The sequence below is a fragment of the Carcharodon carcharias genome, chromosome 33 (genome assembly GCF_017639515.1).
Source record: "Carcharodon carcharias isolate sCarCar2 chromosome 33, sCarCar2.pri, whole genome shotgun sequence".
Taxonomy (NCBI): Eukaryota; Metazoa; Chordata; class Chondrichthyes; order Lamniformes; family Lamnidae; genus Carcharodon; species Carcharodon carcharias.
Window position 1 is genome coordinate 20,344,884 of NC_054499.1, and position 27,589 is coordinate 20,372,472.

At 48.1% G+C, this 27,589-nt stretch overlaps 11 non-coding genes across 11 annotated transcripts; all 11 read left to right on the forward strand.

The window, feature by feature from the left end:
- The first annotated feature begins 573 nt into the window (after positions 1–573).
- On the forward strand, positions 574–645 carry trnaq-uug. Its single transcript has one exon. It is a non-coding gene; the product is annotated as a tRNA-Gln (tRNA).
- A 1,353-nt stretch (positions 646–1,998) lies between these two features.
- On the forward strand, positions 1,999–2,070 carry trnaq-uug. Its single transcript has one exon. It is a non-coding gene; the product is annotated as a tRNA-Gln (tRNA).
- A 974-nt stretch (positions 2,071–3,044) lies between these two features.
- Positions 3,045–3,116, forward strand: trnaq-cug. Its single transcript has one exon. It is a non-coding gene; the product is annotated as a tRNA-Gln (tRNA).
- Positions 3,117–3,398: 282 nt separating this feature from the next.
- trnaq-uug lies at positions 3,399–3,470 on the forward strand. The gene has a single exon. It is a non-coding gene; the product is annotated as a tRNA-Gln (tRNA).
- A 1,353-nt stretch (positions 3,471–4,823) lies between these two features.
- Positions 4,824–4,895, forward strand: trnaq-uug. The gene has a single exon. It is a non-coding gene; the product is annotated as a tRNA-Gln (tRNA).
- Positions 4,896–6,222: 1,327 nt separating this feature from the next.
- trnaq-uug lies at positions 6,223–6,294 on the forward strand. Its single transcript has one exon. It is a non-coding gene; the product is annotated as a tRNA-Gln (tRNA).
- Positions 6,295–7,270: 976 nt separating this feature from the next.
- trnaq-cug lies at positions 7,271–7,342 on the forward strand. Its single transcript has one exon. It is a non-coding gene; the product is annotated as a tRNA-Gln (tRNA).
- Positions 7,343–7,647: 305 nt separating this feature from the next.
- trnaq-uug lies at positions 7,648–7,719 on the forward strand. Its single transcript has one exon. It is a non-coding gene; the product is annotated as a tRNA-Gln (tRNA).
- Positions 7,720–9,049: 1,330 nt separating this feature from the next.
- trnaq-uug lies at positions 9,050–9,121 on the forward strand. Its single transcript has one exon. It is a non-coding gene; the product is annotated as a tRNA-Gln (tRNA).
- Positions 9,122–17,111: 7,990 nt separating this feature from the next.
- On the forward strand, positions 17,112–17,183 carry trnaq-uug. Its single transcript has one exon. It is a non-coding gene; the product is annotated as a tRNA-Gln (tRNA).
- A 1,347-nt stretch (positions 17,184–18,530) lies between these two features.
- trnaq-uug lies at positions 18,531–18,602 on the forward strand. The gene has a single exon. It is a non-coding gene; the product is annotated as a tRNA-Gln (tRNA).
- Positions 18,603–27,589: the final 8,987 nt, after the last annotated feature.

The window sequence follows — 27,589 nt, forward strand, 5'->3', positions numbered from 1 at the left end:
TGATTTGATGAAGCCTTTGATGAGCTCTCCTGAAATCTCCCTATTTGACATGTGTCAAAATTGTTTGATACAATCTGGCTGTGAAGTGTCTTGCAAACAGTTCCCTTGTCAAGGGCATCAAGTAACAATGTGTCGTTGTCGCTGTTCCGGTTCCAGCCTTGTTAAATGTAAGAAGTAATCTTCTTTGAGCAACGATTCAGTGTGCAAAAGCATCTTCTTGGTGCCTTGGTGTAATGGTGAGCACTCTGGACTCTGACTCCAGCAATCTGAGTTCACATCTTGGTGGAACCTTGTACTGTTGACAATCTCGCTGTCAAGCTTGGCCAATTGCGTATTATTCTAGAGGGCAAATTTTGAACCAGCTCCCCTGCCATTTGAATGCGCATGAATGAGCCTCTTGCACCAGTTTCCTGCAGTGTCATTGTTTTGGCTCTTGGCCCTGCTCTTTATCTGTCCCATTGAAAGGATGCCACAGTTTGTGTCACACGAGGAGAACCATTCGATAGTTTGCTTGGAACTTTGGCGCCAATGTGAATGCAGAAAAGACATGAGCCTGATTTCAGCTGACATGTAGGTTCCATGGTGTAACGGTGAGCACTCTGGACTTTGAATCCAGTGATCTGAGTTCAAATCTCGGTGGAACCAAGTTTCTCGTTTGCCAAGCTGCTGTTAAAATTTGAGGTAGGCGAGTGGATACTTGATGAGCTCATGGTCTCTGCTGATTACAGAGCCTTTCCTGGCTTTCACCTCTTCATATTCTTGAGCGATAGGAGGCTCAGGCTGATGCTATATTCCTGAGGGGGAGGTGGCAGTTGTATTGGGTGCAAGGCATTTGAAATTCAGCAGGCAACAAGCTCAAAAGAATTCAAGGACAGGCAGGTATCACATCCATTGCATCCTAGAAGTGCCCCAGTTTTATCCCGTCTTTCCTGGCCAGGTCTCGTACATCACTGCCTAGCAATGCTCATTCACGGATCATTTGGCAAGAGTGTCATATTACGAAGAGCCGGGAAGAGAAGCAGCAATGTCTCAAATGGCAGCTTGAACACAGCTCTTTCATTTGCAGAGCAGACAAACTTAGGAGCAGAGCAAGTGCGAGATCTGAAGAAATATGTTGCAAAACATGAAGCCAACGTGAAATGGTGGACATGGAAGATAAAGCACTTGCAATTTTGCTCCCGATATCGTTTGCAAACATTCTTGTGGCTCAGCAAAACGTCGCAATTTGCAGTGCAGCTCAACGTCTCAAACTGTGTTCACTCGCCATAAATCCTTCTCCGTGGGAGGCTGCCTGAGGCTTTGGCAAGCAGTTCGCAACCTAGGTCTCATGGCTCACCTTGAAATGACCTGCCAACGCAAGTCCGTTGCCTCACCAGGAACAAGTCCGCACTTTCAAATGTAATGATTTGATGAAGCCTTTGATGAGCTCTCCTGAAATCTTCCTATTTGACATGTGTCAAAATTGTTTGATATAATCTGGCTGTGAAGTGTCTTGCCAACAGTTCCCTTGTCAACGGCATCAAGTAACGACATGTCGTTGTCGCTGTTCCGGCTGCTGCCATGTTAAATGTAAAAAGTAATCTTCTTTGAGCAACGATTCAGGGCAGAAATGCATCTTCTGGGTTCCATGGTGTAATGGTGAGCATTCTGGACTCTGGATCCAGCGATCCAAGTTCAAATCTCAGTGGAACCTCATGCTTTTGTCAATCTCGCTGTCAAGCTTGGCCAATTGCGTCTCCTTTACAATTGCCATGGCGTACGATTCGAGAGGTCAAATTTTGAACCAGCTCCCCTGCCATTTGAATGCGCATGACTGAGCCTCTTGCACCAGTTTCCTGCAGTGTCATTATTTTGGCTCTTGGCCCTGCTCTTTATCTGTCCCATTGAAAGGATGCCACAGTTTGTGTCACACGAGGAGAACCATTCGATGGTTCGCTTGGAACTTTGGCGCCAATGTGAATGCAGAAAAGACATGAGCCTGATGTCAGCTGACATGTAGGTTCCATGGTGTAACGGTGAGCACTCTGGACTTTGAATCCAGTGATCCGAGTTCAAATCTTGGTGGAACCAAGTTTCTCGTTTGCCAAGCTGCTGTTAAAATTTGAGGTAGGCGAGTGGATACTTGACGAGCTCATGGTCTCTGCTGATTACAGAGCCTTTCCTGGCTTTCACCTCTTCATATTCTTGAGCGATAGGAGGCTCACGCTGATGCTATATTCCTGAGGTGGAGGCAGTTTTTGCATTGGGTGCATGGCATTTGAAATTCAACAGACAAGCTCGAAAGACTTCAAGGGCAGGCAGATATCACTTCAATTGCGTCCTAGAAGTGCACCAGTTTTATCCCTTCTTTCCTGGTCGGGTCTCGTACATCACTGCCTAGCAATGCTCGTTCACGGATCATTTGTCAAGAGTGTCATATTACGAGGAGCTGGGAAGAGAAGCAGCAATGTCACAAATGGCAGCTTGAACGCAGCTCTTTCATTTGCAGAGCAGACAAACTTAGGAGCAGAGCAAGTGCGAGATCTGAAGCAATATGTTGCAAAACATGAAGCCAACGTGAAATGGTGGACATGGAACATAAAGCGCTTGCAATTTTGCCTCCTTATATCTTTTGCAAACTTTCTTGTGGCTCAGCAAAACGTCGCAATTTGCAGTGCAGCTCGACGTCTCAAACTATGTTCACTCGCCATAAATCCTTCTCCGTGGGAGGCTGCCTGTGGCTTTGGCAAGCAGTTGGCAACCTAGGTCTCATGGCTCACCTTCAAATGACCTGCCAACGCAAGTCCGTTGCCTTACCAGGAACAAGTGTGCACTTTCAAACGTAATGATTTGATGAAGCCTTTGATGAGCTCTCCTGAAATCTCCCTATTTGACATGTGTCAAAATTGTTTGATACAATCTGGCTGTGAAGTGTCTTGCAAACAGTTCCCTTGTCAAGGGCATCAAGTAACAACGTGTCGTTGTCGCTGTTCCGGTTGCTGCCATGTTAAATGTAAGAAGTAATCTTCTTTGAGCAACGATTCAGTGTATAAAAGCGTCGTCTGGGTTCCATGGTGTAATGGTGAGTACTCTGGACTCTGAATCCAGCGATCCGAGTTCAAGTCTCGGTGGAACCTTGTACTCTTGACAATCTCGCTGTCAAGTTTGGCCAATTGTGTATTATTCTAGAGGGCAAATTTTGAACCAGCTCCCCTGCCATTTGAATGCGCATGACTGAACCTCTTGCACCAGTTTCCTGCAGTGTCATTGTTTTGGCTCTTGGCCCTGCTCTTTATCTGTCCCATTGAAAGGATGCCACAGTTTGTGTCACACGAGGAAAACCATTCGATGGTTTGCTTGGAACTTTGGCGCCAATGTGAATGCAGAAAAGACATGAGCCTGATGTCAGCTGACATGTAGGTTCCATGGTGTAACGGTGAGCACTCTGGACTTTGGATCCAGTGATCTGAGTTCAAATCTCGGTGGAACCAAGTATCTCGTTTGCCCAGCTGCTGTTAAAATTTGAGGTAGGCGAGTGGATACTTGACGAGCTCATGGTCTCTGCTGATTACAGAGCCTTTCCTGGCTTTCACCTCTTCATATTCTTGAGCGATAGGAGGCTCAGGCTGATGCTATATTCCTGAGGGGGAGGTGGCAGTGGTATTGGGTGCAAGGCATTTGAAATTCAGCAGGCAACAAGCTCGAAAGAATTCAAGGACAGGCAGATATCACATCCATTGCATCCTAGAAGTGCCCCAGTTTTATCCCGTCTTTCCTGGTCAGGTCTCGTACATCACTTCCTAGCAATGCTCATTCACGGATCATTTGGCAAGAGTGTCATATTACGAAGAGCCGGGAAGAGAAGCAGCAATGTCTCAAATGGCAGCTTGAACACAGCTCTTTCATTTGCAGAGCAGACAAACTTAGGAGCAGAGCAAGTGCGAGATCTGAAGAAATATGTTGCAAAACATGAAGCCAACGTGAAATGGTGGACATGGAAGATAAAGCACTTGCAATTTTGCTCCCGATATCGTTTGCGAACATTCTTGTGGCTCAGCAAAACGTCGCAATTTGCAGTGCAGCTCAACGTCTCAAACTGTGTTCACTCGCCATAAATCCTTCTCCGTGGGAGGCTGCCTGAGGCTTTGGCAAGCAGTTCGCAACCTAGGTCTCATGGCTCACCTTGAAATGACCTGCCAACGCAAGTCCGTTGCCTCACCAGGAACAAGTCCACACTTTCAAATGTAATGATTTGATGAAGCCTTTGATGAGCTCTCCTGAAATCTTCCTATTTGACATGTGTCAAAATTGTTTGATATAATCTGGCTGTGAAGTGTCTTGCCAACAGTTCCCTTGTCAACGGCATCAAGTAACGACATGTCGTTGTCGCTGTTCCGGCTGCTGCCATGTTAAATGTAAAAAGTAATCTTCTTTGAGCAACGATTCAGGGCAGAAATGCATCTTCTGGGTTCCATGGTGTAATGGTGAGGACTCTGGACTCTAGATCCAGCGATCCGAGTTCAAATCTCAGTGGAACCTCATACTTTTGTCAATCTCGCTGTCAAGCTTGGCCAATTGCGTCTCCTTTACAATTGCCATGGCGTACGATTCGAGAGGTCAAATTTTGAACCAGCTCCCCTGCCATTTGAATGCGCATGACTGAGCCTCTTGCACCAGTTTCCTGCAGTGTCATTATTTTGGCTCTTGGCCCTGCTCTTTATCTGTCCCATTGAAAGGATGCCACAGTTTGTGTCACACGAGGAGAACCATTCGATGGTTCGCTTGGAACTTTGGCGCCAATGTGAATGCAGAAAAGACATGAGCCTGATGTCAGCTGACATGTAGGTTCCATGGTGTAACGGTGAGCACTCTGGACTTTGAATCCAGTGATCCGAGTTCAAATCTCGGTGGAACCAAGTTTCTCGTTTGCCAAGCTGCTGTTAAAATTTGAGGTAGGCGAGTGGAAACTTGATGAGCTCATGGTCACTGCTGATTACAGAACCTTTCCTGGCTTTCACCTCTTCATATTCTTGAACGATAGGAGGCTCAGGCTGATGCTATATTCCTGAGGTGGAGGCAGTTTTGGCATTGGGTGCATGGCATTTGAAATTCAACAGGCAATCTCGAAAGACTTCAAGGGCAGGCAGATATCACTTCAATTGCGTCCTAGAAGTGCACCAGTTTTATCCCTTCTTTCCTGGTCGGGTCTCGTACATCACTGCCTAGCAATGCTCGTTCACGGATCATTTGGCAAGAGTGTCATATTACGAGGAGCCGGGAAGAGAAGCAGCAATGTCACAAATGGCAGCTTGAACGCAGCTCTTTCATTTGCAGAGCAGACAAACTTAGGAGCAGAGTAAGTGCGAGATCTGAAGCAACATGTTGCAAAACATGAAGCCAATGTGAAATGGTGGACATGGAACATAATGCGCTTGCAATTTTGCTCCCGATATCGTTTGCAAACATTCTTGTGGTTCAGCAAAACGTCGCAATTTGCAGTGCAGCTCGACGTCTCAAACTATGTTCACTCGCCCTAAATCCTTCTCCGTGGGAGGCTGCCTGAGGCTTTGGCAAGCAGTTCGCAACCTAGGTCTCATGGCTCACCTTGAAATGACCTGCCAACGCAAGTCCGTTGCCTCACCAGGAACAAGTCCGCACTTTCAAACGTAATGATTTGATGAAGCCTTTGATGAGCTCTCCTGAAATCTCCCTATTTGACATGTGTCAAAATTGTTTGATACAATCTGGCTGTGAAGTGTCTTGCAAACAGTTCCCTTGTCAAGGGCATCAAGTAACAACGTGCCGTTGTCGCTCTTCCGGTTCCTGCCTTATTAAATGTAAGAAGTAATCTTCTTTGAGCAACGATTCAGTGTGTCAAAGCGTCTTCTTGGTGCCTTGGTGTAATGGTGAGCACTCTGGACTCTGAATCCCGCAATCTGAGTTCAAATCTTGGTGGAACCTTGTACTGTTGACAATCTCGCTGTCAAGCTTGGCCAATTGCGTACGATTCGAGAGGGCAAATTTTGAACCAGCTCCCCTGCCATTTGAATGCGCATGACTGAGCCTCTTGCACCTGTTTCCTGCAGTGTCATTATTTTGGCTCTTGGCCCTGCTCTTTATCTGTCCCATTGAAAGGATGCCACAGTTTGTGTCACACAAGGAGAACCATTCGATGGTTCGCTTGGAACTTTGGCGCCAATGTGAATGCAGAAAAGACATGAGCCTGATGTCAGCTGACATGTAGGTTCCATGGTGTAACGGTGAGAACTCTGGACTTTGAATCAAGTGATCCGAGTTCAAATCTCGGTGGAACCAAGTTTCTCGTTTGCCAAGCTGCTGTTAAAATTTGAGGTAGGCGAGTGGATACTTGACGAGCTCATGGTCTCTGCTGATTACAGAACCTTTCCTGGCTTTCACCTCTTCATATTCTTGAGCGATAGGAGGCTCAGGCTGATGTTATATTCCTGAGGGGGAGGTGGCAGTTGCACTGGGTGCAACGCATTTGAAATTCAGCAGGCAACAAGTTCGAAAGAATTTTGGGGCAGGCAGGTATCACTTCCATTGCATCCTAGAAGTGCCCCACTTTTATCCCGTCTTTCCTGGTCAGGTCTCGTACATCACTGCCTAGCAATGCTCGTTCACGGATCATTAGGCAAGAGTGTCACATTACGAGGAGCCAGGAAGAGAAGCAGCAATGTCACAAATGGAAGCTTGAACGCAGCCCTTTCATTTGCAGAGCAGACAAACTTAGGAGCAGAGCAAGTGCGAGATCTGAAGCAATATGTTGCAAAACATGAAGCCAACGTGAAATGGTGAACATGGAACATAATGTGCTTGCAATTTTGCCTCCTTATATCTTTTGCAAACTTTCTTGTGGATCAGCAAAACATCGCAATTTGCAGTGCAGCTCGACGTCTCAAACTATGTTCACTCGCCATAAATCCTTCTCCGTGGGAGGCTGCCTGAGGCTTTGGCAAGCAGTTCGCTAACAAGTCTCATGGCTCACCTTGAAATGACCTGCCAACGCAAGTCCGTTGCCTCACCAGGAACAATTCCGCACTTTCAAATGTAATGATTTGATGAAGCCTTTGATGAGCTCTGCTGAAATCTACCTATTTGACATGTGTCAAAATTGTTTGATATAATCTGGCTGTGAAGTGTCTTGCCAACAGTTCCCTTGTCAAGGGCATCAAGTAACGACATATCGTTGTCACTGTTCCGGCTGCTGCCATGTTAAATGTAAAAAGTAATCTTCTTTGAGCAACGATTCAGAGTAGAAATGCATCTTCTGGGTTCCATGGTGTAATGGTGAGCACTCTGGACTCTGGATCCAGCGATCCGAGTTCAAATCTCAGTGGAACCTCAAACTTTTGTCAATCTCGCTCTCAAGTTTGGCCAATTGCGTCTCCTTTACAATTGCCATGGCGTACGATTCGAGAGGTCAAATTTTGAACCAGCTCCCCTGCCATTTGAATGCGCATGACTGAGCCTCTTGCACCAGTTTCCTGCAGTGTCATTATTTTGGCTCTTGGCCCTGCTCTTTATCTGTCCCATTGAAAGGATGCCACAGTTTGTGTCACACGAGGAGAACCATTCGATGGTTCGCTTGGAACTTTGGCGCCAATGTGAATGCAGAAAAGACATGAGCCTGATGTCAGCTGACATGTAGGCTCCATGGTGTAACGGTGAGCGCTCTGGACTTTGAATCCAGTGATCCGAGTTCAAATCTCGGTGGAACCAAGTTTCTCGTTTGCCCAGCTGCTGTTAAAATTTGATGTAGGCGAGTGGATACTTGACGAGCTCAAGGTCTCTACTGAGTACAGAACCTTTCCTGGCTTTCACCTCTTCAAATACTTGAGCGATAGGTGGCACAGGCTGATGCTATATTCCTGAGGGTGAAGTGGCAGCTGCATTGGGTGCATGGCATTTGAAATTCAGCAGGCAACAAGCTAGAAAGAATTCAAGGGCAGGCAGATATCGCTTCAATTGCATCCTAGAAGTGAACCAGTTTTATCCCGTCTTTCCTGGTCAGTTCTCGTACATCACTGCCTAGCAATGCTCGTTCACGGATCATTTGTCAAGAGTATCATATTACGAGGAGCTGGGAAGAGAAGCAGCAATGTCACAAATGGCAGCTTGAACGCAGCCCTTTCATTTGCAGAGCAGACAAACGTAGGAGCAGAGCAAGTGCGAGATCTGAAGCAATATGTTGCAAAACATGAAGCCAATGTGAAATGGTGGACATGGAACATAAAGTGCTTGCAATTTTGCTCCCGATATCTTTTGCAAAATTTCTTGTGGATCAGCAAAACGTCGCAATTTGCAGTGCAGCTCGACGTCTCAAACTATGTTCACTCGCCATAAATCCTTCTCCGTGGGAGGCTGCCTGTGGCTTTGGCAAGCAGTTGGCAACCTAGGTCTCATGGCTCACCTTCAAATGACCTGCCAACGCAAGTCCGTTTCCTCACCAGGAACAAGTGTGCACTTTCAAATGTAATGATTTGATGAAGCCTTTGATGAGCTCTCCTGAAATCTCCCTATTTGACATGTGTCAAAATTGTTTGATACAATCTGGCTGTGAAGTGTCTTGCAAACTGTTCCCTTGTCAAGGGCATCAAGTAACGACGTGTCGTTGTCGCTGTTCCCTTTCCTGCCTTGTTAAATGTAAATAGTAATCTTCTTTGAGCAACGATTCAGTGCGTAAGAGATTCTTCTTGGTTCCTTGGTGTAATGGTGAGCACTCTGGTTTCTGAATCCAGCGATCTGAGTTCAAATCTTGGTGGAACCTTGTACTGTTGACAATCTCGCTGTCAAGCTTGGCCAATTGCGTACGATTCGAGAGGGCAAATTTTGAACCAGCTCCCCTGCCATTTGAATGCGCATGACTGAGCCTCTTGCACCAGTTTCCTGCACCGTCATTGTTTTGGCTCTTGGCCCTGCTCTTTATCTGTCACATTGAAAGGATGCCACAATTTATGTCACACGAGGAGAACGATTCGATGGTTCGCTTGGAAATTTGGCGCCAATGTGAATGTAGAAAAGATATGAGCCTGATGTCAGCTGACATGTAGGTTCCATGGTGTAACGGTGAGCACTCTGGACTTTGAATCCAGTGATCCGAGTTCAAATCTCGGTGGAACCAAGTTTCTCGTTTGCCCTGCTGCTGTTAAAATTTGAGGTAGGCGAGTGGATACTTGACGAGCTCATGGTCTCTGCTGATTACAGAGCCTTTCCTGGCTTTCACCTCTTCATATTCTTGAGCGATAGGAGGCTCAGGCTGATGCTATATTCCTGAGGGGGAGGTGGCAGTTGCATTGGTTGCAAGGCATTTGAAATTCAGCAGGCAACAAGCTCGAAAGAATTCAAGGGCAGGCAGATATCACTTCCATTGCATCCTAGAAGTGCCCCAGTTTTATCCCGTCTTTCCTGGTCAGGTCTCGTACATCACTGCCTAGCAATGCTCATTCACGGATCATTTGGCAAGAGTGTCATATTACGAAGAGCCGGGAAGAGAAGCAGCAATGTCTCAAATGGCAGCTTGAACGCAGCTCTTTCATTTGCAGAGCAGACAAACTTAGGAGCAGAGCAAGTGCGAGATCTGAAGCAATATGTTGCAAAACATGAAGCCAATGTGAAATGGTGAACATGGAACATAAAGTGCTTGCAATTTTGCTCCCGATATCTTTTGCAAACTTTCTTTTGGATCAGCAAAACGTCGCAATTTGCAGTGCAGCTCGACATCTCAATCTATGTTCACTCGCCATAAATCCTTCTCCGTGGGAGGCTGCCTGTGGCTTTGGCAAGCAGTTGGCAACCTAGGTCTCATGGCTCACCTTGAAATGACCTGCCAACGCCAGTCCTTTGCCTCACCAGGCACAAGTGTGCACTTTCAAACATAATGTTTTGATGAAGCCTTTGATGAGCTCTCCTGAAGTCTCCCTATTTGACATGTGTCAAAATTGTTTGATACAATCTGGCTGTGAAGTGTCTTGCAAACACTTCCCTTGTCCACGGCATCAAGTTACAACGTGTCGTTGTCGCTGTTCCGGTTGCTGCCATGTTAAATGTAAGAAGTAATCTTCTTTGAGCAACGATTCAGGGTGTAAAAGCATCTTCTGGGTTCTTTGGTGTAATGGTGAGCACTCTGGACTCTGAATCAAGCGATCCATGTTCAAATCTTGCTGCAACCTTGTACTTTTGACAATCTCGCTGTCAAGCTTGGCCAATTGCGTCTCCTTTACAATTGCCATGGCCTACGATTCGAATGGTCAAATTTTGAACCAGCTCGCCTGCCATTTGAATGTGCATGACTGAGCCTCTTGCACCAGTTTCCTGCAGTGTCATTATTTTGGCTCTTGGCCCTGCTCTTTTTCTGTCCCATTGAAAGGATGCCACAGTTTGTGTCACACAAGGAGAACCATTCGATTGTTCGCTTGGAACTTTGGCGCCAATGTGAATGCAGAAAAGACATGAGCCTGATGTCAGGTGACATGTAGGTTCCATGGTGTTACGGTGAGCACTCTGGACTTTGAATCCAGTGATCTGAGTTCAAATCCTAGTGGAACCAAGTTTCTTGTTTGCCCAGCTGCTGTTAACATTTGAGGTAGGCGAGTGGATACCTGAAGAGCTCAAGGTTTCTGCTGATTACAGAGCCTTTCCTGGCTTTTACCTCTTCATATTCTTAGGCGATAGGAGGCTCAGGCTGATGCTATATTCCTGAGGGGGATGCGGCAGTTGCATTGGGTGCACGGCATTTGAAATTCAACAGGCAAGCTCGAAAGAATTCAAGGGCAGGCAGATATCACTTCAATTGCATCCTAGAAGTGCACCAGTTTTATCCCGTCTTTCCTGGTCAGGTCTCGTACATCACTGCCTAGCAATGCTCATTCATGGATCATTTGGCAAGAGTGTCATATTACGAAGAGCAGGGAAGGGAAGCAGCAATGTCACGAGTGGCAGCTTGACGGCAGCTCTTTCATTTGCAGAGCAGACAAAATTAGGAGCAGAGCAAGTGCGAGATCTGAAGCAATATGTTGCAAAACATGAAGCCAACGTGAAATGGTGGACATGGAACATAAAGCGCTTGCAATTTTGCTCCCGATATCGTTTGCAAACATTCTTGTGGCTCAGCAAAACGTTGCAAACTGCAGTGCAGCTCGACGTCTCAAACTATGTTCACTCGCCATAAATCCTTCTCCGTGGGAGGCTGCCTGAGGCTTTGGCAAGCAGTTCGCAACCTAGGTCTCATGGCTCACGTTGAAATGACCTGCCAACGCAAGTCCGTTGCCTCACCAGGAACAAGTGTGCACTTTCAAATGTAATGATTTGATGAAGCCTTTGATGAGCTCTCCTGAAATCTCCCTATTTGACATGTGCCAAAATTGTTTGATATAATCTGGCTGTGAAGTGTCTTGCCAACAGTTCCCTTGTCAACGGCATCAAGTAACGACATGTTGTTTTCGCTGTTACGGTTGCTGCCATGTTAAATGTAAGATGTAATCTTCTTCGAGCAATGATTCAGTGTGAAAATGTATCTTCTGGGTTCCATTGTGTAATGGTGTGCACCCTGGACTCTGAATCCAGTGATCCGAGTTCAAATCTCGGTGGAACATTGTACTTTTGACAATCTCGCTGTCAAGCTTGGCCAATTGCGTCTCCTTTACAATTGCGTACGATTCGATAGGGCAAATTTTGAACCAGCTCGCCTGCCATTTGAAAGCGCATGACGGAGCCTCTTGCACCAGTTTCCTGCTCCATCATTGTTTTGGCTCTTGGCCCTGCTCTTTATCTGTCCCATTGAAAGGATGCCACAGTTTGTGTCACACGAGGAGAATGATTCGATGGTTCGCTTGGAACTTTGGCGCCAATGTGAATGCAGAAAAGACATGAGCCTGAGGGCAGCCGCTCAGTCGGTTCCATGGTGTAACGGTGAGCACTCAGGCCCTTGAATCCGGTGATCTGTGTTCAGATCTCAGTGGAATAAAGTTTCTTGTTTGCCCAGCTGCTGTTAAAATTTGACGCAGGCGAGTGGAAACCTGAAGAGCTCTAGGTCTCTGCTGATGACAGTGCCTTTCCTGGCTTTCACCTCTTCATATTCTTGAGCAATAGGAGGCTCAGGCTGATGTTATATGTCTGAGGTGGAAGCAGCTCTTGCTTTGGCTGCACGGCATTTGAAATTCAGCAGCCAAGCTCGAAAGCATTCAAGGGCAGGCAGATATCATTTCAGTTGCGTCCTTGAAGAGCGCCTATTTTATCCCATCTTTCCTGGTCAAGTCTCGTGCATCATTGCCTAGCAATGCTCATTCACGGATCATTTGGCAAGTGTCATATTAGCGAGGAGTAGGGAAGAGAAGCAACAATGTCATGAGTGGCAGCTTGATGACAGCTCTTTCATTTGCAGAGCAGACAAACTTAGGAGCTGAGCATGTGCGAGTTCTGAAGCAATGTGTTGCAAAACATGAAGTCAAAGTGGAATGGTGGCCATGAAATTATCAAGCGCTTGCAATTTTGCTAGCGAGTTAGATTCACAAATTTTCTTGTGGCTCAGTGAAACATCGCAATTTGCATTGCATCTCAATGCCTCAAATTACGTTCACTCGCTATAAATCACTCTCCCTTGGAGGCTGCCTGAGGCTTTGGCAAGCAGTTCGCAACCTGGGTCTCATCGCTCACCCTGCGATGATCGGCCTACGCAGGTCCACTGCCTTGCCAAGCCAAGTATTTCCACCTGTGTAACTTCGCTGACTCAATTCTGTCGCTCAGCAGTTCCTGTGCTGCTGACATCTCCATCCTCAACCTCCTTACCTCACAGCTTGACTATTCTGAGATGTTCGCGCTCTGACTTGCCCTTTGATTCTTCTATAATGTTGAGCTGATCAAAACCTCTGCTGCCCATATCCTAGTTCGCACCTAAGGCCCTCCAGCCAGCAACTCTGTTTCCAGTCGACGACATTCATTCGTGGCCTGACAAGAAATCAGCCTTCCCTTTGGCATGCTGGCGTTCAAATCCCTTTGTGGGAAATTTCCCTCCTATCTGGGCAGCGTGTTTCATCATGTCAGAGCTTAGAACTCTCTGCGCACTTCCTGTTGTTGTTTGTGATGCTTGCACGAATGAAACTGCTCTACTAATGTAAGACATGTGTGCCGCTGCCTCAGCATTGATCTCTGGACATCCCTCAGTAAAGCTGTTGGGCTTTGCAAATCTTTGTCCTCCTTCAGGGGGCTCTTTTAAACGTAAAGATTTGATGAAGCCTTTAATGAGCTCTCCTAAAATCTCCTGATGTGGCTTCTGGCAAAATTGTTTGATATAATCTAGGTGTGAAGCACCTTGGAAATGTTTCCTGTGTCAATGGCATCAAGTAACGACGTTTCGTTGTTGCTGTTATTGTTGCTGCCATGTTCAATGAAAGGAGTAATGATTCAGCAGCCCACGCTGTTTCCATGGTGTAACAGTGAGCACTCTGGTCTCTGAATTTAGTGATGAGTTCAAATCTCGGTGGAACATTGTACGTTTCACAATCTCGCTGACAGGCTCGGTAAATTGCGTCTCCTTTACAATTGCCATGGCGTACGATTGGAATGGGCAACTTTTGGACCAGCTCGCCTGCCATTTGAACGCGCATGGCTGAGCCTCTTGCACCAGTTTCCTGCACCGTCATTGCTTTGGCTCTTCGCCCTTCTCTTTATCTGCCCCATTGAAAGGATGCAACAGTTTGTGTCACACGAGGAGAACCATACGATGGTTCGCTTGGAACTTTGGCGCCAATGTGAATGGAGAAAAGACATGAGCCTGATGTCAGCTGACATGTAGGTTCCATGGTGTAACAGTGAGCACTCTGGACTTTGATTCCACTGATCTGAGTTCAAATCTCGGTGGAACCAAGTTTCTCGTTTGCCAAGCTGCTGTTAAAATTTGAGGTAGGCAAGTGGATACTTGACGAGCTCATGGTCTCTGCTGATTACAGAGCCTTTCCTGGCTTTCACCTCTTCATATTCTTGAGCGATAGGAGTCTCAGGCTGATGCTATATTCCTGAGGGGGAGGTGGCAGTTGTATTGGGTGCAAGGCATTTGAAATTCAGCAGGCAACAAGCTCGAAAGAATTCAAGGACAGGCAGATATCACATCCATTGCATCCTAGAAGTGCCCCAGTTTTATCCCGTCTTTCCTGGTCAGGTCTCGTACATCACTGCCTAGCAATGCTCATTCACGGATCATTTGGCAAGAGTTTCATATTACGAAGAGCCGAGAAGAGAAGCAGCAATGTCTCAAATGGCAGCTTGAACGCAGCTCTTTCATTTGCAGAGCAGACAAACGTAGGAGCAGAGCAAGTGCGAGATCTGAAGAAATATGTTGCAAAACATGAAGCCAACGTGAAATGGTGGACATGGAACATAAAGCACTTGCAATTTTGCTCCCGATATCATTTGCAAACATTCTTGTGGCTCAGCAAAACGTCGCAATTTGCAGTGCAGCTCGACGTCTCAAACTATGTTCACTCGCCATAAATCCTTCTCCGTGGGAGGCTGCCTGAGGCTTTAGCAAGCAGTTCGCAACCTAGGTCTCATGGCTCACCTTGAAATGACCTGCCAACGCAAGTCCGTTGCCTCACCAGGAACAAGTCCGCACTTTCAAATGTAATGATTTGATGAAGCCTTTGATGAGCTCTCCTGAAATCTTCCTATTTGACATGTGTCCAAATTGTTTGATATAATCTGGCTGTGAAGTGTCTTGCCAACAGTTCCCTTGTCAATGGCATTAAGTAACGACATGTCGTTGTCGCTGTTCCGGTTGCTGCCATGTTAAATGTAAGAAGTAATCTTCTTTGAGCAACGATTCAGTGTGAAAATGCATCTTCTTGGTTCCATGGTGTAATGGTGAGCACTCTGGACTCTGAATCCAGCGATCCGAGTTCAAATTTCAGTGTAACCTTGGCCTTTTGACAATCTCGCTGTCAAGCTTGGCCAATTGCGTCTCCTTTACAATTGCCATGGCATACGATTCGAGAGGTCAAATTTTGAACCAGCTCGCCTGCCATTTGAAAGCGCATGACTGAGCCCCTTGCACCAGTTCCCTGCAATGTCATTGTTTTGGCTCTTGGCCCTGATCTTTATCTGTCCCATTGGAAGGATGCCACAGTTTGTGTCACACGAGGAGAACCATTCGATGGTTTGCTTGGAACTTTGGCGCCAATGTGAATGCAGAAAAGACATGAGCCTGAGGGCAGCCGCTCAGTTGGTTCCATGGTGCAATGGTGAGCACTCAGGACTTTGAATCCAGAGATCTGTGTTCAGATCTCAGTGGAATAAAGATTCTTGTTTGCCCAGCTGCTGTTAAAATTTGACGCAGGCGAGTGGAAACCTGAAGAGCTCAAGGTCTCTGCTGATGACAGTGCCTTTCCTGGCTTTCACCGCTTCATATTCTTGAGCAATAGGCGGCTCAGGCTGATGCTATATGTCTGAGGTGGAGGCAGCGCTTGCTTTAGCTGCACGGCATTTGAAATTCAGCAGCCAAGCTCGAAAGCATTCAAGGGCAGGCAGATATCATTTCAACTGCGTCCTTGAAGAGCACCTATTTTATCCCTTCTTTCCTGGTCAGGTCTCGTGCATCATTGCCTAGCAATGCTCATTCACGGATCATTTGGCAAGTGTCATATTAGCGAGGAGTAGGGAAGAGAAGCAACAATGTCATGAGTGGCGGCTTGATGACAGCTCTTTCATTTGCAGAGCAGACAAACGTAGGAGCTGAGCAAGTGCGAGTTCTGAAGCAATGTGTTGCAAAACATGAAGTCAAAGTGGAATGGTGGCCATGAAATTATCAAGCGCTTGCAATTTTGCTAGCGAGTTAGATTCACAAATTTTCTTGTGGCTCAGTGAAACATCGCAATTTGCATTGCATCTCAATGCCTCAAATTACGTTCACTCGCTATAAATCACTCTCCCTTGGAGGCTGCCTGAGGCTTTGGCAAGCAGTTCGCAACCTGGGTCTCATCGCTCGCCCTGCGATGATCGGCCTACGCAGGTCCACTGCCTTGCCAAGCCAAGTATTTCCACCTGTGTAACTTCGCTGACTCAATTCTGTCGCTCAGCAGTTCCTGTGCTGCTGACACCTCCATCCTCAACCTCCTTACCTCACGGCTTGACTATTCTGAGATGTTCGCGCTCTGACTTGCCTTTTGATTCTTCCATACGGTTGAGCTGATCAAAACCTCTGCTGCCCATATCCTAGTTCGCACCTAAGGCCCTCCAGCCAGCAACTCTGTTTCCAGTCGACGACATTCATTCGTGGCCTGACAAGAAATCAGCCTTCCCGTTGGCATGCTGGCATTCAAATCCCTTTGTGGGAAATTTCCCTCCTATCTGGGCAGCGTGTTTCAGCATGTCAGAGCTTGGAACTCTTTGTGCACTTCCTGTTGTTGTTTGTGATGCTTGCACGAATGAAACTGCTCTGCTAATGTAAGACATGTGTGCCGCTGCCTCAGCATTGATCTCTGGACATCCCTCAGTAAAGCTGTTGGGCTTTGCAAATCTTTGTCCTCCTTCAGGGGGCTCTTTCAAACGTAAAGATTTGATGAAGCCTTTAATGAGCTCTCCTAAAATCTCCTGATGTGGCTTCTGGCAAAATTTTTTGATATAATCTAGGTGTGAAGCACCTTGGAAATGTTTCCTGTGTCAATGGCATCAAGTAACGATGTTTCATTGTTGCTGTTATTGTTGCTGCCATGTTCAATGAAAGGAGTAATGATTCAGCAGCCCACGCTGTTTCCATGGTGTAACAGTGAGCACTCTGGTCTCTGAATTTAGTGATGAGTTCAAATCTCGGTGGAACATTGTACGTTTCACAATCTCGCTGACAGGCTCGGTAAATTGCGTCTCCTTTACAATTGCCATGGCGTACGATTGGAATGGACAACTTTTGGACCAGCTCGCCTGCCATTTGAATGGGCATGGCTGAGCCTCTTGCACCAGCTTTCTGCACCATCATTGTTTTGGCTCTTCGCCCTTCTCTTTAGCTGTCCCATTGAAAGGATGCAACAGTTTGTGTCACACGAGGAGAACCATACGATGGTTCGCTTGGAACTTTGGCGCCAATGTGAATGGAGAAAAGACATGAGCCTGATGTCAGCTGACATGTAGGTTCTATGGTGTAACGGTGAGCACTCTGGACTTTGAATCCAGTGATCCGAGTTCAAATCTCGGTGGAACCAATTTTCTTGTTTGGCCAGCTGCTGTTAAAATTTGAGGCAGGCGAGTGGATACTTGAAGAGCTCCAGGTTTCTGCTGATTACATAGCCTTTCCTGGCTTTCACCTCTTCATATTCTTGAGCGATAGGAGGCTCAGGTTGATGCTATATTCCTGAGGGGGAGGTGGCAGTTGCATTGGGTGCATGGCATTTGAAAATCAACAGGCAACAAGCTCGAAAGTATTCAAGGGCAGGCAGATATCACTTCAATTGCGTCCTAGAAGTGCACCAGTTTTATCCTGTCTTTCCTGCTCAGGTCTCGTACATCACTGCCTAGCAATGCTCATTCACGGATCATTTGGCAAGAGTGTCATATTACTAGGAGCAGGGAAGGGAAGCAGCAATGTCACAAATGGCAGCTTGAAAGCAGCTCTTTCATTTGCAGAGCAGACAAACTTAGGAGCAGAGCAAGTGCGAGATCTGAAGAAATATGTTGCAAAACATGAAGCCAACGTGAAATGGTGGTCATGGAACATAAAGTGCTTGCAGTTTTGCTCCCGATATCGTTTGCAAACATTCTTGTGGCTCAGCAAAACGTCGCAATTTGCAGTGCAGCTCGACGACTCAAACTATGTTCACTCGCCATAAATCCTTCTCCGTGGGAGGCTGCCTGAGGCTTTTGCAAGCAGTTCGCAAACAATGTCTCATGGCTCACCTTGAAATGACCTGCCAACGCAAGTCCGTTGCCTCACCAGGAACAAGTGTGCACTTTCAAACGTAATGATTTGATGAAGCCTTTGATGAGCTCTCCTGAAATCTCCCTATTTGACATGTGTCAAAATTGTTTGATATAATCTGGCTGTGAAGTGTCTTGCCAACAGTTCCCTTGTCAACGGCATCAAGTAACGATATGTTGTTGTCGCTGTTCCGGTTGCTGCCATGTTAAATGTAAGAAATAATCTTCTTTGAGCAACGATTCAGTGTGAAAATGCATCTTCTGGGTTCCATGGTGTAATGGAGAGCGCTCTGGACTCTGAATCCAGCGATCTGAGTACAAATCTTGGTGGAACCTTGTACTTTTCACAATCTCGCTGTCAAGCTTGGCCAATTTCGTCTCCCTTACCATTGCTTACGATTCGAGAGGGCAAATTTTGTACCAGCTCGCCTGCCATTTGAATGCGCATGACTGAGCCTCTTGCACCAGTTTCCTGCAGTGTCATTGTTTTGGCTCTTGGCCCTGCTCTTTATCTGTCCCATTGAAAGGATGCAACAGTTTGTGTCACACGAGGAGAACCATTCGATGGTTCGCTTGGAACTTTGGCGCCAATGTGATTGCAGAAAAGACATGAGCCTGATGTCAGCTGACATGTAGGTTCCATGGTGTAACGGTGAGCACTCTGGACTTTGAATCCAGTGATCCGAGTTCAAATCTCGGTGGAACCAAGTTTCTCGTTTGCCCAGCTGCTGTTAAAATTTGAGGCAGGCGAGTGGATTCTTGCAGAGTTCAAGGTCTCTGCTGATTACAGAGCCTTTCCTGGCTTTCACCTCTTCATATTCTTGAGCGATAGGAGGCTCAGGCAGATGCTATATTCCTGAGGGGGAGTCGGCAGTTGCATTGGGTGCACGGCATTTGAAATTCAACAGGCAAGCTCGAAAGAATTCAAGGGCAGGCAGATATCACTTCAACTGCGTCCTTGAAGTGCACCAGTTTTATCCTGTCTTTCCTGGTCAGGTCTCGTGCATCACTGCCTAGCAATGCTCATTCACGGATCATTTGGCAAGTGTCATATTACGAGGAGAATGGAAGAGAAGCAACAATGTCATGAGTGGCAGCTTGACGACAGCTCTTTCATTTGCAGAGCAGACAAACTTAGGAGCTGAGCAAGTGCGAGATCTGAAGCAATGTGTTGCATAACATGAAGCCAAAGTGCAATGGTGGACATGAAATTATCAAGCGCTTGCAATTTTGCTCCCCATATCATTTGCAAACTTTCTTGTGGCTCAGCAAAACGTCTCAATTTGCAGTGCAGCTCGACGTCTCAAACTATGTTCACTCGCCATAAATCCTTCTCCGTGGGAGGCTGCCTGAGGCTTTGGCAAGCAGTTTGCAAACTAGGTCTCATGGCCCACCTTGAGATGACCTGCCAACGCAAGTCCGTTGCCTCACCAGGAACAAGTGTGCACTTTCAAACGTAATGATTTGATGAAGCCTTTGATGAGCTCTCCTGAAATCTCCCTATTTGACATGTGCCAAAATTGTCTGATATAATCTAGCTGTGAAGTGTCTTGCAAACAGTTCCCTTGTCAACAGCATCAAATCTCGACGTCTCGTTGTCGCTGTTCCGTTTGCTGCCATGTTAAATGTAGGAAGTAATCTTCTTTGAGCAACGATTCACTGCAATGATGCATCTTCTCGGTTCCATGGTGTAACGGTGAGCACTCTGGACTCTGAATCCAGCAATCCAAGTCCAAATCTCGGTGGAACCTTGTACTTTTGACAATCGCGATGATAAGCTCGGCCAATTGCGTCTCCTTTACAATTGCCATGGCGTTCGATTCGAGAGGGCAAATTTTGAACCAGCTTGCCTGCCGTTTGAATGCACATGACTGAGCCTCTTGCGCCAGCTGCCGGCACCCTCATTGTTTTGGCTCTTGGCCCTGATCTTTATCTGTCCCATTGAAAGAATGCAACACTTTGCATCACACGAGGAGAACCATTCAACAGGTCCCAGGGAACTTTGGCGCCAATGTGAATGCAGAAAAGACATGAGCCTGAGGGCAGCCACTCAGTTGGTTCCATGGTGCAATGGTGAGCACTCAAGACTTTGAATCCAGTGATCTGTGTTCAGATCTCAGTGGAATAAAGTTTCTCGTTTGCCCAGCTGCTGTTAAAATTTGAGGCAGGCGAGTGGAAACCTGAAGAGCTCAAGGTCTCTGCTGATGACAGTGCCTTTCCTGGCATTCACCTCTTCATATTCTTGAGCAATAGGCGGCTCAGGCTGATGCTTTATGTCTGAGGTGGAGGCAGCACTTGCTTTGGCTGCACGGCATTTGAAATTCAGCAGCCAAGCTCGAAAGCATTCAAGGGCAGGCAGATATAATTTCAATTGCGTCCTTGAAGAGCGCCTATTTTATCCCGTCTTTCCTGGTCAAGTCTCGTACATCACTGCCTAGCAATGCCCCTTTACGGATCATTTGGCAAGTGTCAAAGTGGAATGGTCGACATGAAATTATCAAGCGCTTGCAATTTTGCTAGCGAGTTAGATTCACAAATTTTCTTGTGGCTCAGTGAAACATCGCAATTTGCATTGCAGCTCGATGCCTCAAATTACGTTCACTCGCTATAAATCGCTCTCCCTTGGAGGCTGCCTGAGGCTTTGGCAAGCAGTTCGCAACCTGGGTCTCATCAATGAAGGCAGACAGGCTCACAGTTTTGTTGCTGGGAAGAAAGTTTTAGTTATGTTACCAGTGGATGACTCATTAAAGACAACATTTAGTGGGCCTTACAGGAGTGAAATGAAATTGAATGAAGTAAATTATTTAATAAACACTCCAGTTAGAAGAATCAAGCAGAAAGTGTGTCATGTAAATATGCTTAAAGAGTGTGTTGATGTGGAAAAGAACCAAAAAGGGTGTTAGTGGTGGTAGATAATGAGAAAGAAGTAGAAATACAGGATTCTGAAACTGATTTTATTTTAATCAAGCTGGATAATGAGAGGATGCTTTAAAATGTATAAGTAATATTGAGCTACCTTCCCAACAAGTGCCAAACTGATTTGGGGAAGCTATTGCGGTTACACAATTCTACTGATGGAAATAAGCTGGGAAGGACGAATTTAGCTTTCCATGATGGGTGGAGTTTTCCCAGAATTGCACCAAATGTGGTAGCGAGTGGGTCAAATGGAGTCATACCTGCCAAGGAAAATGTTGGCTTTTCACACCTTGTCGTCTGAGCCTGCTTCATTACTTGTTCATTCTCATGACGCACAGTTTCCATGGTGGGTGGGTTCTCATTCGCCTGCTCGCCATTACCCTGCTGTTACATCACACTGGCCGCCATCTTTAAAAGGCAGCTGCCAGCAAAGCGCTCATTGCCACCAGCTCACCACGGCTGCCTGGGAGACATGGCCAGCCAAGGAAATAAGACTGTCGCCCCCCCCACTTCATTGATGGATCCCGCAAGTGTCTGCTGGATGCTGTGGAGGCTCCTGGGATGTGCTCTACCTCTGCTCTGTCACAGGATGGGCAGCAAATTCACCAACCCAGCTCGGGATGTGGTGGTGGCAGTGGTGGTCAGTGCAAATGCCCAACAGAGGAGGACAGCCACCCAGTGCCGCAAAAGGATGAATAACCTCCTCCGTTCTACCAGGGTAAGGCACTCTTTTCATCACTTCCAACACACACACTCACAAACACATCTCACATCCACAGGGCTCTTACTCACTGCCAGTGCAAGGACATCATCATTCGCTCTCTCACACACACAGTCAATGTCCTCATCCCGTCCATTGGACCAGTCACCACCCACACAGGCCAGGCATACATATTCTCTGGCCCAGCAGGCGTCCTCATACACTCTACCCAATTCTACCCATGCAGGACAAACTGGCACACAACAGGAAAGGTCACAAACAGGTGGAGAGGTGCCGGAGATCAGAGTTCTGACAGAATTAGAAAATAGAGCTATCCAGCTGGCCGGCGATGACCAGGACTGGTCCTGTGCTGACAGTGAGGTCTGAGCTGCTCTACCAAGTGAGGATCCAACAGTGCAACATCATTCAGAAAACCATGCTGTGGGTGATGTGTCCTCTTTCACAGGCCACTGCCATACACTAATTATCTCCCCTTGCTTTGGCAGGTGCATCTGCCAAACAGCCGACAGAGTCCATGACCCAGAGCCTCCAATCAAGTCCTGAAGAAACCTCTGAAGAGGAATCTGGAGTCACCCTCCCTGATGTCCCATCACAGCGCTCACCCACACCCTCCAACAGTGCAGGGACACACACCTTGGCAGCACTTAGCTTTGGAGTAGCCCCGGTGAGCACATCACACTTTCTTATCCACAGCAGGTGGAGGCAGGGACTTCCCAGGTCCCCGGCACTCAGAGGACTGCTGGAGGCCAGAACATTGCTGAATCTGAGTCAGGTGATGATGAGCCCCTGGAGCCTGTCATGTCACAGTTTCTGGAGCTGCAAAGGCAAGCTCGGGAACATCAGGAAGGGATGTCCACTGTCTCCTCAGACTGCAATGCATGATGGAGGAGTCTGTCTGCCTTCAGGCTGAAGTGATACTGCCAACAATGCAATGCACTGAGGTCAACACTGACAGAATGGCAGCCGCCATGATGACCTTGGTCCAGGACGTCACTCCTGCCCTGCTGCAGGCTTAACTCCATTGCTGATGGCCTCCAACAGTGTGAATGCGAGAGGGATGTTGAGCAGCTTGATCTCATTCCAGCTGCCCATTCCACTCACAGAGTCAGACAGGGGCCCTCTGACACCCATAGGGAGGAGGATCAGCAGGCAAACACTCTGGGCCCATGACCAGCCCATCCGAATCCCCGCTTCCTGTGACCCCAGCAGCTCCAGCTCCACAGGCCGAGGAGGGTGCCACCGCCACACAGCAGGACCCCAAAAGCAGGCCAGGACCATCCAAGTCTAGGCCCTACAGAGGAGCCTGCCAAGGTCATCACTGACAGGACGTCCCAGTCAGCAGGCTGCCTCCACCTCCACTGCGGATGTCCAGGGAGCACCAAGATGTAGCGGTAGGGTTAAGAAAGTTAGGTAAAAGTAATTGCACAGCTTGGGCACGGGTGTTGATCACTTGTACACACTGTTCACTATTGTCAATGAACTCCTAAGAATGTCTCCCTGCCTGTGGCTCCTTGTTCTGATGAGCAATGTTCTTGTCGCTCAGATGTGAAACCTTTTTGCACAAGGTAAAAGGCAGATGTCTCAGTCCAGGGCCTCTTTGCTGTGCTCTGCCTTCAGACCACAGTGTTTGTCCAGCCTCACACTCCCTGGAAACATTACTGATGCCTGCACCTCGGCGGTGCTGGTCATTGCTGCCAGAAGGTCGTGGGCAGGCACCACAGAGTTCTTTCATTCTCTCTGTGTGCTCTCAGCACCTTTAGGTTGGGTGACCATCTGTGACCAGTGATGCTGTGCACCAGCTCCTGAAGGGCTGAGGTGCTGAAGGCAGACACAGCATCAGGTGCGTCTGAATTTCATGACTGTGTCTCTGAGATGGCCCTGATCATGGAGCGCAAGCAATCTGCCCTCAGCCAGACAGGAGTCAGACATTCTCAGAGGCTATGTGAAGATCTATGGAGTACCCTCACTGCATGTTGTCATCATCCTCCTCCGAACGAGCAACTATTAGGGCCTCCACTGCATGTCCATGACAAGAGCATTCTCACAGAGGGCATTGGTGCTGAGATAAGCCAGGCTGCAGTCAAAAGTTCAGAACTGCAATGCGCGGATCGATGGAGACACCTCACTGCATGTTGTCATCATCTTCCACAAATCTGGCAACTATGAGGACCTCCCGAGTGCGCCTGCCTCATCTAACCAGTGCAAGAGTCTCAGCCCCATCATTGTCACCACCGAGGACCCTCTCACCCTCGTCCCCATCAACATCCTCCTCATCCGAGGACGCCTCAGCTCCTCCATCTCCACCTCAGCCAGCTTGTATCCCCATTGGAGCGCCAGGTTGTAAACGATGCAGTAGACGATGACGACGATGCATGACACACTCTGTGGACTGTCATCCCTCTGTGGATTGCAGGCTCCACCAGACCAGCCCAGCCACTGGAACCACATCTTCAGCATCCCGATGGTCTGCTTCACCAAATTGTGAGTTGCTGCATGAGCCTCATTATAGCGTCGCTCTGCTGCAGTCTGAGGCTGCCGCATGGGTGTCATCAGCCACGGCCTCTGCGGGTAGCCCTTGTCCCTGAGGAGCCATCCCTGCAGCTTCTGTGGACCCTTGGAGTCTGCAGGGGTCTGCGAGTGACTCAGGATGTCGGCATCGTGCACACTCGTGGAAACTGTGTGGAGACCTGCAAGATGCGTTTCTGGTGGTCACACACCAGCTGCACATTCAGTGAGTGGAAGCCCTTGCGGTTGATGAAGTCCACCGAGTGTAGTGACGGAGGCCTGAGTGCCACATGAGTGCAGTCAATCGCACCCAGCACCTGTGGGAATCCCAATATCAGAGTGAATCCAATAGCCCTTGCATCCTAGCTGTTCCAGTTCCAGGCAAAATGCACAAAGTTGTGTGTAATGGAAAAGGTGGTATCCCTGACCTCATGGATGTATTTGTGGCTGGTGGATTGTGAAATCTCACAGAGGTCACCTGTGGAGCTCTGAAAGGAATCACTAGCTTAGAAATTGAGCGGCATGGTCACTTTCACAGCCACTGGCAGTCGATGCCCTTCATGTCCCCTTGGTGCCAAGTCCTGGAGTAAGTGGCAGGTGTGAGCCACCAGGTCCCTAGACATGTGCAGTCATCGGCGACACTGGTTCTCAGCCATCTGACGGAATGGCACTCAGCATGTATAGACCCTGGGTCTCACGAGGCACCGACCAGCCATGGCTCGCTGTCACTCCTGGGCAGTGTGTGCTGGATCTCCTGCTGCCCCTTCTTCATGAGGTTGCTGCTCCCGCCTTTGCACAGCCTGGTGCATCAGTTGCTCTCTCCTCAGTCTTCTACTGTCCCTGCAGGCCATCAGACACACAGCAAGGTCACCAGGATCGATGGTCATGACAAGGTCCTCCTGCAGTGTGAAGGAGAGAGAGATGGAAGCGTTGTTATCATAGGTGTGCTTAGCACCTTTCCTGGCCCTGCATGACCCCTTAGTGCTTCCTGAAGAGTGCTAGTTACCCCTTGGATGGCAAGAGATGACTGTGCTACCCTGTCAGCCTGTGACATGGGGAACACTGGCCCAAACCAGGATGCTGAGATTGCAGGGGGCTGTGAGCAGCACCAGCAGTGACTGCTACTTGACTTGCATTGGTGATGAGAATGTACATCATGTGCAGTCCAACTGCTCTGCAGTGCAATAAAGTGATGGCAGACTCAACGGGCAGAATTTTCTGCCTGTCAGGCGGGCGGGCCTGACCCAATTGCAGGTGGGCACGGAGCCAATCACCACCAGCGATCGGGGCCGCACCGCCATTTTATGTCATTTTAAAGCTCACCCAACGTGATGTCTGCCGGGAAGTGCTATGCACTCCCTGTGTGGGCAGGGGGCATACCTAACATTTCCCTGAAGCTAGGTGCAGCCTCAGGGAGATTGCCTCGACTTCTAAATATATTAAAAATAAAGAAAAGAAAAATCCCTTACATGTCGCCTCATGGATTCAAAATTAGCTTAGTTATAGGAGGCAGAGGGTGATGACAGAAGGATGCTTTAGTGACTGGAAGCCATTGTCCAGTGGCATACCACAGGGATCTGTGCTGGGTCCCCTAATATTCATCATATATATAAACGACATAGATGATTATGTGGGGGGTAGGATTAGTAAGTTTGCGGATGACACAAAGATTGGCGGGTGATTAACAGAGAGATTGAGTGACTTGGGCTAAAGGAAGATATAGACGGGATGGTCAAATGGGCAGATAAATGGCAGATGGAATTTAACCCTGAAAAGTGTGAGGTGATACACTTTGGAAGGAGTAATTTGACAAGGAAGTATTCAATGAATGGCATGACACTAGGAAGATCTGAGGAACAAAGAACACTTGGCTTGCATGTCCATAGATCTCTGAAGGCGGAGGGGCATGTTAGTGGGGTGGTGAAAAAGGCATATGGGACACTTGCCTTTATCAGTCGAGGCATAGATTACAAAAGTAGGGAGGTCATGTTGGAGTTGTGTAGAACCTTGGTGAGGCCACAGCTGGAGTACTGTGTGCAGTTCTGGTCACCACATTATAGGAAGGATGTGATTGCACTGGAGGGGGTGCAGAGGAGATTCACCAGGATGTTGCCTGGGATGAAACATTTAAGCTATGAAGAGAGGTTGGATAGATTTGGGTTGTTTTCCTTGGAGCAGAGAAGACTGAGGGATGACCTGATCGAGGTGGACAAGATTATGAGGGGCATGGACAGGGTGGATAGGGAGCAGCTGCCCCCTTAGTTGAAGGGAAAGTCACAAGGGAGCATAAGTTCAAGGTGAGGGGCAGGAGGTTTAGGGGGGATGTGAGGGAAAACTTTTTTACCCAAAGGGTGGTGACAGTCTGGAATGCGCTGCCTGGGAGGGTGGTGGAGGCAGGTTGCCTCACATCCTTTAAAAAGTACCTGGATGACCACTTGGCACGTCATAACATTCAAGGCTATGGGCCAAGTGCTGGTAAATGGGACTAGGTAGGTAGGTCAGGTGTTTCTCACGTGCTGGTGCAGACTCGATGGGCCAAAAGGCCTCTTCTGCTCTGTGTGATTCTGTGATTCTGTGAGTTGGGACATGTTCAGAATTTACAGAACAACTTTATTACCATTTTTAAAACCTTACATGAAACCTCATCCTGCTGCTGGATGAGGTTGCATGTTTTTTCCAGTTGCCGCTGGGGCTCCTGGCTGACCCACCAACCTTAAGGTTGGACGGGCAGGTCCTTTAATTGGTTAATTGATCCTGTCAATGGCCTCAAGTGGCCATTGACAGGTCAGCAGGCCCGCAGCTGATTTTTCTGCGCCCCCGCCTTCCTGAAAATTTAACCGGGACGGGATGACATCAGGGGTTCCGCCCGAAGCCATCCTGCGTAATTTATCGTGTTGGCAAGCGAGCCCCATCCCCCGCTCGCCGACAGTAAAATTCTGCCCAAAGTCTGCGTTGGGGGTGAGGGGTAATGGGTGAAGTGCTTGGCGGCTCTTTGGTGCCACTGCGTTGCTTTCATAGGCTGGGAGGCTGACCCCAGTCATATCACTGTGGCTGTGCCTGATCTGTCTTAGTTGCAAAGGAAGGGGCAGTTTATACAGGTGCCTCTAACGTTTGGCCAGTTCCCTTGCTTACCCTGACCCCCAGCTCGATTGCCTTTGTGCTGGATGCAGTGCCAGGGCAGCAATTGACCCTCCCCCTCCCCCTTTCCCTTCCCCCCCACCCTCAGCAGTCACCTCCGAGGCTGGCCAGTACTTGCCCCCGGACACCCCGCCACCCCCAGCAGCCGTCTCCGAGTCTGGCCAGCACTTGCCCTCCGGACACCTCCCCTCACAGCAGTCACCTCCAGGGCCAGGCATCAGTTGCTCCAGCCCCGCGGTACACCGGAGGGCTGTAAACAGCAAGTGAGCTGTGGAGAACACTGCTGCTCACTCACCTCACTTCCCATAAAGTGAAGTCCGCCAAATGCAAATCGCCTGTGTGCTGTTGTGAAACATGTCAGCGTGCCTTCCGGTCGACTTGGACAGAGGACAGGCCAATGTCCAAGAGCCTGGC